Source organism: Bidens hawaiensis, unplaced genomic scaffold (genome assembly GCF_021521415.1).
Source record: "Bidens hawaiensis isolate Kalapana, Puna unplaced genomic scaffold, B.hawaiensis_p1.1 tig00008602_1, whole genome shotgun sequence".
NCBI classification, from domain to species: domain Eukaryota; kingdom Viridiplantae; phylum Streptophyta; class Magnoliopsida; order Asterales; family Asteraceae; genus Bidens; species Bidens hawaiensis.
Window position 1 is genome coordinate 92165 of NW_027491620.1, and position 14921 is coordinate 107085.

The following is a 14921-nucleotide window of genomic DNA, read 5'->3' on the forward strand; positions in this document are numbered from 1 at the left end:
GGCTACAGACCTTTAGTCTGGTTTTGATAACTTAAACCTTGATTGGTCTTTTGTTTGAATGAAATATTTTGATATGAAATCTTTCTCTATATTTGCTAACTATGTGATATGTTTCTTCTTCAAGAAGAAATGTCAATTATCTCTATCTTTTGTTAATATCTTATATTTCTTAAAAATAAAGAAATAATGTATTAACTATATCCTTTAAAAATTCTATCTTTCTTAAAGAAACGTTATTTTAATTTATTCATTATATTTACAATTCTTTGATCAAGGTCTAGGCTATACCCCTTACTAGGGTCTAAGCCTTTATTATTTTATTAATATTTTATTCGGACAGAATTCTTACCTTGCTTAGCTTATTATTTTCTAGATTCTCGGGCAGCACTTCGACGCTTGCACGTACTTTGAGAATCTTGATCAACAATTCCTCGGCACGCAAATCGAGGCAACGTTCGGGGGTTGCCGGGTCGTGCACGTACTTCGAGGCAGGATGTCGGGTCGTCTCGGGTCGGCACAGTTTACGAGGTCGGCACGCAAAACGAGGTGCGTCGATTGTCGGGGTTGTCGGTACGAACTTCGAGGTGTCGTCGGTATATGGTACGGATTACGAGGTTATAATTGTCGGTCGGTGGCACGGAAAACGAGGTAGAGAGAGAAAGTTTCTAGAGAGAGAGTGGGTTTTGGTGTGCAAATGAAGGTGCCAAGCACCCCTATTTCTGTTGCTCTATTTTTTTTCATGAATAGTTAAGACGATCAAGGGTATTGTTTATCCACCTAAGCTTAAGCATCAAAGTCTACCAAGCAGCCATTAGATACGATTAAGGTTCAATTAATTTATAGCTAGTGTTCCCCACAACATGACATACCCCCGTTATCAAGCAACACCCCGAACCCTTCACTATAGGTGAGTATGCAAAATTTCATCTGTAGGGCTTACATGTAGCGTGTCCCTTGTGGTCCGTTTCTTAATGGTAATGAGACGCGAGCAAGGGGACCCCACATGGATAACAGCGTGGATGATCAAGTCTGCATTGAATTTTGTACTTTTGTACTCTTGTGATCATGTTTATATACTTATAAGGGTTTGCTCTTTTTTGGCTTAATTTTAAATATTCACAGCCCCATATAGGAATTGTGAATACCCAGATGAATAGATTGCATGCAGACCAATGGTCTCCGGACCCGAAGCATCCCATCAATACAAGACTTAAGGTTATAAAACCATACGCCAATGAGGTGTAAAACACTAAACTAGCAGTTTAAGATTTATATCACAGGCTACACGGCATACTCTAACGTTAAACCTACCCAAGCATCATATGATAACGTATTCAGATTTTAAAATTCATAATATTTCCACTTTTCATACCAATAATTGAGGCTTGAGTATGGTTGACCTTTCATTACTTATCTTCCACGGACAAAACGCTTTACCCACAAGAGATTTCCGTTTTAACCATTTTATCAAATTGCCCTTTCATTTTCAAGACTGAGCCTACCGTCACATCCCAAGTTAAGTGCGCTTTCTATTATTTATCTCATATTATTAGTAGTTTGAAAAACCAATTTCCCGATAAAATCATCATCTCCCACTTTAACGCAAAAAACTATATTCAAGAGACATTTTTAAAACATTTTTCAATTTTTTTTAATTTTTTTATTATTATTATTTTTTTAAATCAAACTACGACTCAAATATCCTATCCCCACACTTAAATTTTGCATTGTCCTCAATGCAAGGATAAGGACAACATAAAATAAAAATAAAATAAAATAAAGTCGAACTACAAAAAACTAAAGACTTAAAACAATAAAAACTAAAGCAAAATAAAAAGTTAACAAGCTAGATAATGGAAAAGACTTAGCTGGTAATTTGCGCATGAAACATGATGCCAAAGTCTTCTTCCATGAATGCCGTCCAACTATGAACGTGATCAGCAAATAGTAACTCCTTCTCTCACACACGAACGTAAGCGGCAAAACAAAACAAACATATCTATAAGTGTATCTTACCATAATGATAGATATTATGCAAATAAAGTACGTCAACCCACAAATAAAACATGAATAATTAGCAGCAAATAAATAAATATAAAGTATATGGCTCCACTGCTACTCCATCCCCGCACTTGGCTTTTTCAATATACTCTTCCTTGGGGATCATCTCTCTAGTTCACTCAATCTTTCTTTTACCTAGCAAAACTCAAAAATACATAAACAAAAAAAAACTACAAAAAACTACGTTAGTGACTCGATTAATTATGCAAACTCCGCGAAACCTCCCCACAGTTGAACTTAATCAGGAGGTTTCTCCTTTATCTGGAACCTATCTAACCCGTTTAGTTCCATCCGAAATTTATCAAACATTAATATATCAATGATGGACCCGCAAAATATTAAATAAGAAATAAAAATCAGTAACGGTTCAGACCACCTATATTTAAACTTACCTGGCAAGAGCCGAATGCGTTGTAAGTATCGAGAATACTGGTCGTGTTTGACTTTTAATGGTTTTTTCACTCCCGTAGACCATCTTCTAAAGTAAACGCAACTTTGGTTTTCAGGTAACCTATCATCCTCGACCTTCTCCCGTGGTTTTAATTCTCGAGAAGCATTCAAAACACAATCCACGGGTCGGCAATAGTGTTCTTCCTCTAACACCACATCCTCATCTACAACATCTAATGTGTCTCCCCCGTCATAATCCGACAATCCATCCAACTCCAGATTCAAGAATTCATCTTCCTCATTAAGCTCATTATCAACCTTAACCATATCCTCAACACCAAACATTAGCTCGAATGACTCTCCCAATTCTATCTCTTCCTCAAAACATGTTTCACCGTAACTGATCTCAGATATGCAGCCCACTCCTCCTCGTCACAATCATCATCGGAGTCACTACAAAACTCAGTACAATTAGCAACATATACCCGTGAAACCTGAGGTGGGATTTCATCAGCCACTCGTGTCTCCGTATCCAGGATGAGCTCCTCTTCTTCATCTACATATTCCATGATTGGCTCTTTCCCTTCTTCTGGAAACGTCGGGAACAGCTCGCCTAACCGATTCATGTATCCCAAATAGTTTCCTTCCGCATCATACTTATAACCAGGTGTCGGTTTCTCCTCCAGCTGCACACTCTCCTCTTCGTTTATCTCATCATCAGAGTCACTCCAAAAATCAATAATAACATGTGAAACCGGATGTGGGACTTCAACATCCATTTTTGTCTCCGTTACTTGAATGATCTCTTCATCTGAGTGCTCAACATATTCCAAGAATCTCAACCTCTCCACTTCATCTTCTTCATCCAGTCTCCTAGAAATTTCTTCTACTTGACGTTGGAGAACTGTAATAATACCCTGGTGATTTTTGAAGATGGTATCATGCTCAACGAGCATCTTTTGGGTATCTGCAGCCATGTATTGGACCAACATCTTTTCTATCCTACCCATAGCAGCTACATCCTCATCAGAAAGGCTTTTAGAAAATTGATCATAACACTGCTCCTGGTTTTGCTGAGGTTGCTGATACGAATTATCAAAATAATAAGGAAAAGGTCCCTGTGAAAAATTTTGCACCGGCTGCACAGAAGGGTTAGTACGATTATATGGACATGCACGAGTCATATGACAACCAGCGTATCTATAACAAATAAAGCGAGAACCCTTGTATGGACAATCATAGTGTAAATGAGGATCACCAAACGTATCACAATTAAGATTACTATTGTATGGTCATTTAATGGTAGAGTGAGGTCCATTACAAATTTCACACATAATTACAAGAATCTAAACAAGCAAAAGACACGGACAACTAGACACCTACGACTCAAAGAAAAAATAAATAAATAAACATGTAATTATCTAATTAACTAAAACCCTAAAAACTCAAAAGCAAAAACAAAATAGCACGTATATGGCAAGTAAGTCCAATCAAAACTAATAACGCAATCGCCAAGAGTCCCCGGCAACGGCGCCAAAAACTTGATGTGCTAAAAGTAGTTATAAAATAAATAACTAAAATTATACTAATCTATACACTATGTAATAATTCTAGACTCTTAATCTTAACTTAAACTACTAACCGGAAAGTGTACCGGTCGACTCTAGTACAGCTAAGTAAGTCCGGATATCGAACCCATGAGACTCTATAAATTACGTATACTAGCTAATTAGACTCAACTACAAGACGTGACTATTTAATAATAATGTTTGAAGGGGGGTTTTAAACTAATTATTAATTAACTAAACCTAACCCTAATTAAATAAAATATAATAAACTATTAAAACACTTAGATTAACTCAGATGATGAAAATAACTACCTAGGCTAGAATCCCCAATGTCACGACAGCCAATCAAATGGGAAACTTAAGTTATGGAACTGGGATCGTAAAATAGACCATTGACAGAAAACCCGAACAGGACCCTTGACCTTCAAGAAGACACCTATGGATTTCTAACAAGTTTTAAGACTCACCAGATTTATAAATTAAACTTCCTTACGGTTATTTAATAATTTATGTCTAAGTATCTTTATGACGAAATCCTACCTTACAGCGCGGAAATCAAAGATAGTTAAGAAGACTCAATTGACTTAATAGACTAAGCTGACAATCAAACCTAGACGGACTCCTTACGAAGAACTAAATCTAGCAATCCTGACCAACAAAGATCTATCAATAACCTATCACCTTACAACTTTCTAGGCTAGCAGCTCACTTTTTATCTATTTAATTGATTTTATTGTTTCTATGATTTTAATGCATATCAATCATAAACTAGTCAAGAACACACAGTAAATGACCTAACAAAACCCTATCCTATGAAACAATCACCAAGGGTAATGTGAAACAATAAATCCAAGTAAATAAAACCAAGCAATCATACGCATCAATTAATTCAAACTCGACACTTTACTTAGAACATAAAATCCATAACGAAAAGAAATCCCAATCAAAATCAAACCGAAAAAAGGTTCATCACGACCTAGGTAGTTTATGAAGTTTAGCCTAGCATCATATAGTCTAAATCAAACAAAGCAAATAAAACTGAAAACATGGTGAAATAATGAGAAACGAAAGATTAAAGGCGATAAAACCCGTAGTCTTCGATCTTGAACGTAAAGCTCTTCACCGGCTGTTCTCGTGCCTTCAAAATCACCAACAAACTCATAAAATAGCTCCAAGAACTCTCCAAAATCGTCTGGTGGCTTCAGGTTATGTCAGGTTTAAGTTAAAGGTGTTTAAATAGCGAAAACCAGGCCCGACAATAACCAAAAACGAATTAAAAACCCATCAGCATTGCCTAGACGCCGCGCTAAGGGCTTTTTGCCTTTCCCCTCCGCGCAGCGCCGCGTGCTCCATCAAGGGGGCCGGTCAGACCGGCCCGATCTGACCGGTTCTCTGTTCTGGTTCTTCCTGATGCGTTCCGGATCTCCGTTTCGGCTCGTTTTTCGCCCTTTTTAATCACGATCAAATCCCGGAACCTACGACACACAAAAACGTTAGTAGTATACAAATCTTGACTAAAAACGAACAAAAAGAATTAAAATATTAAATAAAATAAACAAGAGAAACATATATATTTAGCATTATATCAATGGATGTCTGTTAATAAGTTAATTTATAAAAAATGGGGATTGGTACATTTATTTAAAACGTTTTTAATATTTTGGTTTTTCGGTTCCAAGTCTAAAACCGCCAGTTTTACCTGTAACACCCCGGCCTCTCGTACCACCAATATTGTCCACTTTGTCCCCGATGGGTTGCCCATCCGGGAACTCACGGCTTTGTTTTTTGTTGCCCAGGTAGAGACTTCCCAGGTGGTCACCCATCCTAGTACTACTTCCACCTAAGCACGCTTAACCGTGGAGTTTTCATGTGCTCCGCAGCCAACTAAGCCCAAAAAGCGTTGGTGATGTTAAGAAGCAGGACATTACTTATGAACCAAGTATCTCTCTTGTCCACGGCCGATGTGGGATAGCCTAAGAGTGGGACGATGTTGTGTTTGCCAAGGGTGTTACATTACCCGGAACAGAACCGGGAATCGTTTAATGCAAATTCTGAGAACCGAGAACCGTAAGGTAACACATATTAGCGGTTCTGAAGCACCAGTTCCGTTCCGGTTCCTCGGTTCTGGCGGTTCCTAACCGTTTTTTGCTCACCCCTAATCTAGACGCCCTCAAAAGTCATCCGCAAGGTACTGTTTGCACCCGCAAGGATGGCCAGAAGGCAACGTCATAGGACAGCTGTAATTAACTAACTCTCTTCTAGAAGATTTACGAAGACCCTTTTTGGAGAACACGTGACCCTTCAGCCAATAGAAAAAGGACACATGGTCAGGTTGTTTTGCAGGTTTCTGTCATTGGACTTTGGAAGATTGGACTTGTATCATTAGTTGGATTGTACTTGACCCATACCTTGTGGACTCATTGGATCTAAGCCCTTAGAGGATTAGGTCCCGTGTTTCTTCACTTAACTATAAGAAAATATTTTTTTAATAAATAAAGTTTTCACTTGTTTCATTTACTCATTTTACATCTTACAAAAAGACTAACATGATGATGAATTTAGAACACACAATAGATAAAGAATAGAAGAAACAATATTTCATGTGTTTTTTTCTTCTTCATAAATGGGATGTGTAGCACTTCTTTTTACACCATTACACATTGGGATTTGTCAAAGGGTAATGTGAATTAAGCTTGGTCTATGCACATAGCCCACAAAAGCAATTCATATTGTAATAGTCTAGTAGAGACCAAAAACATTGGGGTTTTCAATGTTGCAAAAACAAATGAACTATGCTATCAAGATTCAAGATTGTCAAGATGTGAGTTTGGTTTCACAAGACTTTTATGTGGTGTTTGAGATTAAACTAAGAACTTTACTTTCTTGGTAAAAACAAGCAACAAACCAGGATTATAATAATCTTTAGTTATGTTACAACAAGGTATTGCTTTTTAAAACAAAACGTTAAATAAGTATTATATTCACAAGAAGACACAACACTGAGAAGATTAAGAGATTTTAAATGAAAACTGTACAATCATATTTGACATTTGTTATAAAAGTAGTCGTGTTATGTTTTCTTTTTGTAGGGTAAATGAAATTATGACACAATCTTAATAGCTTACAAATTTTAACATTAAGTTTATAAGATAAAGTTATCCTCTCATTATATGTCTTACTATGATGATGCAACAACATAAAAACGTTAACATAAATCGATTTTATGAACGTTGTTTTACAGTCCTAAATTCAAAATTCGTTGTTTTTCTTTCATCTAATTTGCTGGTGAACTAATACATATGGGTCGATTTCATAAATGAGTTAACTCACCTCTTAGTATTATACATTTTCTTACGTACGTTTATTATTATTATTATTATTATTATTATTATTATTATTATTATTATTATTATTATTATTATTATTATTACAAAATTTTGATTTCTCATTGCTACGAGCTAGCAACATTACATGCATTTTTCTATGTTTATTCATGATAATTCACATATCATGGATATAAATCATGTTTTGAGCTTGCATGTTCTAACTATTTGTCTTGTTATGTTATTGCCAAAAAAAACATGAGCTCCTCAGCGATGTTTGAAGTTCTTGACAAGCTCCCTATTGCTTGTCACGAGTATCTCGATCACAAAATTACTGGCCACAAAATCATGAGGGTGAATTAGTCTCGACAGAGAATTGCTTTACAGTTATTATCTGAAGAGCACTTATGGTTCTCAGTTCTTTGATCCAACTGTATCATCATGGTTTTGTATACAAATTTGATGCCACTTACAAGCTAGCATCGCCTCAAGACGTGTTTATTATTACTAGGGAATCCATCTGTAAGAAAATACAAATCAATTTCCGCTCCAAAATATGTTCCTTTGCTTAACTTTAACACTTACGTCAACTAACAAAACACAATATCATTTGAGATATCTTCAAGGCTTCCTATGATATGTTATTACATAAATAGGTTGATTGGGTCACTTAAAGTCTTAACTATACACTAGCTTAAAACTATATCATTTCTACCGTGACTTGTTAAATTAGAATGGGTCCAAATGAGTAAGTTAAGAACCAATGCCTGTTGCCACCAACTACCAATTGTCATCGACAAAACCATTAATTTCGATATGAGCTAGCTAGTTTGATGTATAATTCTTTTTTTTTAATACCTCTTTTTAATATGAGCAAGTTTTGGTCTAACGAAAACCTAATTTATACTTATTTAAATTAACATGCTTTTACCTAAATAACTTGTATTAATCCGTACTTTTATAGCATCATAGTTTTATTGGTAATGCATATATCCGTACTTTTTACCTACTTAGTTGTATTGTTTTTTAAATTACAAACCCTGGTATAGTCTATATTTACATGAACATGCATGTAATCGTTATCATATGATAAAGAATACATAGTTGTCACAAGTGAATGTATGCCAGTTTAGACCGAATCATGTAAAATCCTCGTGTTCGTTTTATTTTTAACTTGTGTATTTAGCTTAGTGTGTGTGCAAATCATAACAAGGTGATGACAAATAGGCTCTTTAAACTCTATGCCTTTGTGTGTGTATATGAAGTAAAGTTTTTAACATACCTTTTCTTTTAATAGAAATTAGGGTTCTTAAAGGTTAAATTTAGACTTGTTGTTTTGATTTGATTTTTGGTTATGGAAACCAGTTAAATGTATTAATTTACAGATATTTTAAGTTTATATATGTACTAAGTGCTCTTGAGTTTTATAAACTTATTTTTTAAAATAAAGTTATGAAAATACTTTATGATGAAAATGCCCTCAGAAGATGGTAGGCTTGGTAAGTTAGATAAGTAGGTCATTGGCATGGTAGTTTTGTATGTAAAATAAATAAAATAAAAGGAGTTGGATAGTGGGTGTTGACTGACACTCTGGAAGCTCAGATCTCGACAATTGGGCCGTGGCACATATATATATATATATATATATATATATATATATATATATATATATATACTACACCAACACTCGCTTTGACCATACTTTTTCTTTGTATTGAGATTGAGAATGAGAATATTTTCAAAACTGCCACGGTCCATGCGTGGAATAATCAAAACCTCACTACCAAATGAAACTCTAAGTTATTCGAACACAAGATAATGTTACTAATGCACAATGTTAAATAACAAACTGAATCAAGATTCAAATGACTTTTGTAATTCATTCACAGAGAGTCCAATCAAGAATAAGTTTAAATCTCCGCTTTCTTCGTCACTGTTATCATCATCATCGCTGATCTTGTCATTGTCGCTACCGCCACTACCAACAAAATATTATTTTGACAAGCCAAGTATGATTAATTTTTCAACTAAAAACACTACCAGTAACAATTATTTTAGTAAATTTTAGCTCCTTCAAATCTAAGTTCCTTCATAAGCTTTAAGTTCTTTAAAAAAGATTATGTAAACTAAAAGCCTTTAACAAGTTGGATTAGTAATACATAATAATACGAAACAAATATATGTCTTTGCTACACATGTGATACGTAACATAGTATCGATCATATGAAAAAAAGAACAAATATCATAAAAATATATTTAAGGATAGATGACTTTATGCATAGATGTGGTGGTTAAAAGGGGTTGAAATTTGTGCACTAAAGTCTCTTTTGGTAGTTATTTTAGATATTTTATAGATTGGATGTTAAAGAAGTTACGAGTATCCTAAGTAAATTTTCAACTTTTTCATCATTACCTCTTGTTGATTTACATTTGTGAGATTGGTAAAATAATGTGTTTGGCATATGATGCCTTTAAATGCATCATGAAAGAGAGAGAGCTTGTTGCTATTTACCGAAAAGAGGTTTTTTTTTTTTTTTTAGTTAAGTGATTCCAAAGTTAAAATGGGAGAGTTGTTTAACTTCATTTTTAAAAGGTTATTAATTGGGTCTATGATTTCACGAATTTATTTGTAATTTTTGTTTAATAAATAACTTCACGCTAAAAGAGTAATTTATGTTTAGAAAGGTTATCTTCACATTTTATAGCAGCTAAATTACGATATATCCGCATTCAACGGCCCTTAAACTCTTGACCTTAAAGAGAGCAACATCACACTAACACATAACCTCATGACTTTGTCAATTGGACCAAACCTCCCACACTTAGGGGAGGGGTGGTTCCAAATCGATCATCCACCACACTTAATGGTATGGTGACACCTTATCTCATCACATTCCATCACTAGTGATGAAATTTAGCGGGGTGATGTTAGTGTGATAGATTTTGGTATACATACATATATATATATAGGTTTGTGTGTGTGTTGGGTTTTGTGAGAATTCAACGCGTGATGGTGATCACGCTAACCCTCTCATCACGCGTGATGAGAGGGGCGGCGGCGGGTTTCAATAACCATCACGCGTGATGGTTTGTAGCGCACCACCCCGAGTCCCCTTATCTTCACAATTTTTATAAGTTAAATTTTTTAGAATTAAGTTTTGATTAAAAAGTTAAAATAAATTAGTATATTATATTCACCCCGTCCCATTAAAAGTATCCATATTTTCTTTTTTATATGTACCATTACAAATGTCCACTTTAAAATTTTTTATTAACGAATTTCCAAAGTTACTATTAAACACACACAACTAGTATTAATAAATAATATTGATAGACCCAATTTCCAAAAGCATTATTGTCATTTGATAAGCAAAAAAAATAATCATTCGATCTACCTTAAATTTCGTGTTTTTCAAACCATGGCACCTTTAATGAGACAGAAGTAGTAATTTTATAATTATAATTTGTGATTGGTTGTTACGGTATTCTAATATCCAGTTTGTTGCTGATAGACTAGTTTGGAATCGATGGTATAGAGAGTCACATACATTTTGTATGATAACGCATTAGTGTATGGTAGCATGCCTTTGCATACATAATTGTATTATACTCGAAAATAAATGTAAAGTTTAAGTTCGGAGCACTCAAATCCATTCCCTATATCCAAACATAAAAATACATTAAACATCAATACATATTCTATATCATTTTTAATTAAAAAATATTTTTTATATATTTATCATTACAATTTCTCTTTTTTCTCCACTTATAACCACTTTTAAAAAGAATTAAAAATTATAGTAGGTGAAGAATAACTTTTCTAATATATTCATAAAAATTACTAAATTTTCTTACCTCTACTCACAATACTCGAACCACTTATAAAAATACCCCTCATAAAAAATGTGGTATGGGATGTGAATGCTAGAGATGGCAATGGGTAGGGTTTGAGACGTGTCTAAGTAATCCCAACCCCATACCTAATTATAGAAACTCATCCCAGACTCGTCTCAAACCCATCGGGTATACTACAGGTTTTGGGTTTCTATCGGGTTTTGTTTATATAACTAAAGGATTACAAAAGATGATGACCATTAAATAATCCAATTTAAACCAAAAGAAACAATGCAATGGCCGTGTGGAATAATTATTATGGAGGGTATCCGATATAGGGAGAAGATTATGAGTAGAATAAAGAAGCAGATAAGTAATAGCCTAATTGGAATATGAACTCGTAAAGTGCGAATTGAGTTGAATGGATTTGGAATTGCACAATGGAAACTTAAGTCTTTATATTATACTAGTTTGAGAAATTTGTATTACACGAGTAATTGATTAAAATTTTAAATTTTAACCATTAAGTGAAATACAGTCAACAAAATGATCATATATTGTTAATACAATTACATTTACATTAAAAATACGTAAATTACATAACTACGATTACACTAATATGTTATAAATAAGTAAAAACTTCATTATACACTACATTTGTGATTTTATTGGTCAATATATATTATTTATCAAAAATAAAAATTTTTAGTCCATGTATGCTTGTAACTCTTGATATAGTAACATATATGTCTGTTTATAACTCATAAATAACCACGATAGTTGTTCGTGTAACAAATAAGGTTCTTCAAGTATATACTAACCATTGATAATTGATAATATATCCATGAACTAACAAAAAAATATATTCTTACACAAAAAATATCATACTTTTTAATCAATTAATATGATGTCATTTAAGATCATCTACTTATGTTTATCCAAAAAACATGATTATTTCAAAAAATCGGATTACATGCACTTTTATAATATAATCAACCTTATAATTTTTAGAATTTGAAATTGATTAATCATGATAAATTTGTTGTCATTAATATTCAGTGTATGACAAAATTGTAATTGATTGTATATTTTACAATTAACAGTTGTATACGTAAGAAACATATAAATCCGAAAATTAAAATATAACAAAATGATTTGTTTCATTTCATATGATTGTAATTAATAGGAAAATGACAAAGCCATACTAACCTTAAAGTCATGTTCGAATAACAATGATTATTATGAGTTATTGGGATATTAGAAGATTTAAATTTGCATAAACTGAAGGTAGTGATTCATTTATAACAGTTGAAAGTATTGGAAAATGAATGTTTAAAATTTTGAATACTAATATCGTGTTATTAGTTAATATTATGGGAAAATGTTGGAATATTTAATTAATCAATATATATATATATATATATTAACAACATAAAGAATAAACAAGCAAAAATTTCGGATTTTATGGAATCATGGTAAATGACTTCTAACCGATTAACTATTTTTTTTTTAAAGTTAATGTGAAAACGGAATATCCTTGAAATGTAATGAGAAGCATGATTAAGTTACAAATAATAAAAATAATAAATATTTCTATTAAGTTACATCATGGTTAAGGTGTGAATCTTAACGAAATTTTAAAAACATATTTTAATAATAAATGTTATAACTTTAATTTTTTTAAAAACAAAACTTGTATAACTTTATTATATCGAATATAAACAATAATAAACACTTTAATTATATACTAACCAACTGGTAACACTAGCATAAACCCACGGTGTATTTGTATAAAAATAAAATTAATATGTTAATATAATATTGAAATTATGTAAATAACTGATAAAAATGACATTCTAAGTTTCAATATCCTAAATGATTTTTGGAAGCGAAAATAGTGAAACTGGATTGAAACATAATTTTTTGCTTAAAATTTTGAATGCTTATAATTAATTAATTTGTCTTATAAGGCATATTAAGTTAAATATATTTAAATATATAAAAAAGTATAAATCAAGTCATAAAATATATGATTCTGAAGCATTTTGATATGAGTTTTGAAAGAAAATATTAAAAAATAAAAATTGTCCTTCTTATTACTAAAACCCTTTTATTAATAAATGACAAATAATTCATATAGTAAATCCTTATACATATGTATTATAATTATAATATTCAACCACAATGATTTAATGCTAAACACCAAGATACATATAATAGATTTTCTCAATGTTTGCAATATTTATATAAAATATTTGGAGAAAATTAAGAAAATACACATTTTCCTGAGCTAAATGCACATGAGAAAATTTTAAATCCAAAATTGAAACTAATATTATATAAAAAATTATGCACTGACAGCAATGTTGATCGAATCCCGTTTTAAAACACAAAATTTGTTTACCATACAAATCCAAATTGTTAGACAATGATGCACCTTTAGTTTATTTAATTTGCAATTACCTGTGACTTTAAAATTTTATTCTAACAAGCCTGCAACTTCAATTTTGATATTTCCTTATTATCTTTTCACCATTAATGCTAATGAGTGAGTCGGTTAGGATTTACATTTAATAAAAAAAAACTTGAGTTTACTAATGAAATGACTTAAAAGATAAGGACGTATGTTGAAATAAGTTGAAAAAAAGGAAAGGATGACTATAAGATTGACAAGTGACAAGAATGAATTGTCTTTTATTAGAGTAGTTAGATTAGATTTAGAAATATAATACTTTTTCAATATACTAATACATATGATACACACACACACATAACATAAATATATAAAACATAAAATTATGTCGGGTATATAATTGGGTAAATGGGTCTATGTTATCGGATAACCGGGTTAGAAATCCCTTACTCGTCCTAGACCCGCGAAAAGTTTTAAAAGTAATCCCAAACACGTCCCATACCCTAATGGAATGGGAATAACCCGTACCAATTATGTCTGTTTTCGGGTATTTCCATCGGGTTCATATTTCATTGTCATCCCTAATGAATGCTCTCATTCGGTCATCTCTGGTGCACGTGGACAACATGGAGGTTAGGGTATCGGATCCTGGGATGGCGTGGGGACAGAAACACATCGGAAACGCGTTTGAAATGTTTCCTGAACGAACCCGTTAAATGGGGACGTTCAACAAACGATTCCGGGACGTATCCGAGAATTCTGACGCCACATACAGTATTCTGGCGAAGAATTCCGGCGCCGGAAAACCGATGAAGAAGATGAAAGAAGAAGAAGAAGAAGAAGAAGAAGAAGAAGAAGAAGAAGAAGAGGTGGCTGGACATTTTTTTAAAGTGTTTTAGGTTAAATTATAAGTTTAAGTTTAAACATTAAACCCCTTGATCTTTCAATTGTTTGCATCTAGTCTCTAAACTTTGTTAAAAAAATAAAAGCTTATCAAGAGATTAACATTTAACCCTCACTATCTAAACTAGTTTACATTTGGTCCTCAACTTGTAATTTATTACATAAATGTTTAAATGACATTATATATAAATAAAAATTATATATTTATTTATTTGTTATTAATAATTAACTACCTATGTAATATATATTTTTATTTTTTTTTAAATTTTTTGTCGTATCTCTACCGTACCCGTATCTTGGATTTTTGATTTTTGTCGTTTCCCGTACCCGTATCCCGGTCCCTACCCGTTCTCGTGCTACATAATTTATGTATTGGTCATCTAACTATACTATTAAAGCAATAAGCTTTAAGTCCATATCTCCCCTTTC